Source organism: Sinocyclocheilus rhinocerous, unplaced genomic scaffold (assembly GCF_001515625.1).
Source record: "Sinocyclocheilus rhinocerous isolate Xijiao unplaced genomic scaffold, SAMN03320098_v1.1 C36891315, whole genome shotgun sequence".
In the NCBI taxonomy this organism is placed as follows: domain Eukaryota; kingdom Metazoa; phylum Chordata; class Actinopteri; order Cypriniformes; family Cyprinidae; genus Sinocyclocheilus; species Sinocyclocheilus rhinocerous.
In genome coordinates, this window is record NW_015786697.1 from 1 (window position 1) to 2,220 (window position 2,220).

Consider the following 2,220-nt stretch of genomic DNA (forward strand, 5'->3'; position numbering starts at 1 on the left):
TGAAGACTTTCTGACTTTTTAAGGCCTTAATCTGTGGAAGGGTGAATTAAGATTTTTTAAGACCCGCAGAAATCATGTTTAAAGTCTGTCTGAACAGAAAACTTGCCTTGTCACACAAACCGAACAAGCAATTTTGCATCAGTTCAAGACTTGAAATCTCAGATGTAGAAATAAACAGAACCCATGCTGCTTTACAGAGTGTTTATAAAACAAAAGGCTTCTACAAAAAGAGATGTGACCTCATATATTATCTTTTGAAGGGCAGATCTATAATAAATTCACACTAGATGTCTATCAGAGGAACGTTCTTCATTTGCAGCAATCGGCTCATTAGAGCCTCTTCCAGCTGCCGCAGCAAACGCTCATTTCTGGCAATCAAAGACCTGCAAAAAAGACAAAATCAACACAAACGTTGGAAGGTTTTAAAGCGGTGTAGCATTTGGATCGTCCTGACATGTACCTGTAGCTCTCTTAATGCACATTCGCTCCGTTTCCCTCCTGAATTGTGTGTCTTTTCACGTTCAAATCCTCAGGGACCGTCTGCTGTCCTAAAAATCCAGCAGCACAAACATTAACAACCCTGTTGTATTTGAACAGCTCTCATTTAGAAAACTGACCTCCATCCTGCATGTCTGGCATCTTCTTCAGCCGAGACCACAGCAGCTTGTTTTCTGCTTTGATCAGCTGTTTCTGTAAAGACACGTTCTCCTCCAGCACGTTCTTCAGCTGCTCATTAAGGGCTTCCTGCATTAAAGACAACAGCAGACGTCATTTTACCTTCTCTAATGTGACGTATAACAGAGAAAAAAGTTAGTCATTATTTACTTCCAAATTGGAAAAAATGGTCAAAAGGACTAAAAACACCAAACTTGGTGTAGATTTCATCCTAAAAGTATATGCACAAAAGGCAGGTTGTGTTGTGCAAAATTCAGATACTTTCATACATGCATCCCCAAAATAGCTGAGCAATGCATAACCTAATTTACATATAATTTAAATATGCAAGGGATCATAGTGTTTAACCGTACAAGACGCTATAAAAATGAGACTGTCACATTACCAAAATCATTCAGTTTTCATCTTGTTTTAAAATAAAAATATCCAAGTTTAGTTTTTAGAAATCCCGATGTGTGTGTGAAAAAAATCGTGCATGTAATGTTTATACTTCCGAGTCTTCTTAAGTCATAAGATAGATTTGTATGCCATATGTACTGATATCTTGCACTATCTTGGAATATGGCACACAAATCACACGGACATTGTCATTGGGCTTTTGTTAACCCTTAAATATTATTTGTGGATATTTTTGGCAATGTTCACTCAAAAATGTTCAGAGGTGCATGAGCTCAGATCAACGAGGCCTATGATCAACCAGTTCCAAAAAGAAATACAAAACCTGTGCTAATTGGAAAAAAAAATATGAATCCAGTATTTGGTAAATTTATAAGCAATTTTTTGTAGGCCGGTCATTTTTGAGTGCAACAAGGTTGGAAAAAAATCTAAAAAAAAAAAGGAGTACAAAAATTATCCTTTTCTTGGCAAGTTGTTATACCTTGTTTGAGCACAGTTTTAGTCCAATGTGATCAAATTGACTCACTTTCAGGACAAACAAAACCCCTCCGGAACACAATATGCGAGTTAATGAGCTAATAATGAACTAGTTCAAACTAAGACAAAGACTCGTTTGATTGAAATGATCTTACGATGGACTCTTGAGTCTGCTGAACCTGGAGTTTCAGATCTTCAATCTCAGACTGATGCTGTTTTTCCTGTAATTCAGTCCGTTTTCATGGCTTTGAGCGTCTCTTTCAGAGTGTGTATCTCCTGTGCTCCTCCCAATCAAGCTGAGGATCTGGACCATCTTCACTGGATAGAAAGCACTGGGTTAGCGGGACTAGTTGACTAGTTATGGATTGCTCTGTTACGGAGAGAATCGCTTACTGAGGAACTGTTTGTTGTTTTGTTGATTCTCCTTCTTCCCAGACCAGAGCTCCTCCATCATGCCGAGGAGCAGCTCCATGGGCTTCTGTAGGCACCCTGATTAAAGCATGCGATCAGATAAATAAGTCCATTTTTTAAGCTCTGTTTGTGTTGAGTTGCAGCCTACAAACCTTCTGTGGTTTGCGTTTTCTCTCTGCGTTTGGTTTTAAGTCAAAGACTTTATTTAGCACAGTAGTGTGTGTGTGTATATATATATATATATATACACACACACACACA

At 38.3% G+C, this 2,220-nt stretch overlaps 1 long non-coding RNA gene across 1 annotated transcript; it reads right to left on the bottom strand.

The window, feature by feature from the left end:
* Nucleotides 1-173: 173 nt before the first annotated feature.
* LOC107736690 (uncharacterized) lies at nucleotides 174-2,052 on the bottom strand. The gene is made up of 5 exons (XR_001639715.1): nucleotides 1,942-2,052; nucleotides 1,704-1,866; nucleotides 618-744; nucleotides 461-548; nucleotides 174-383 (listed from the first exon to the last, which is right to left on the bottom strand). It is a non-coding gene; the product is annotated as an uncharacterized LOC107736690 (long non-coding RNA).
* Nucleotides 2,053-2,220: the final 168 nt, after the last annotated feature.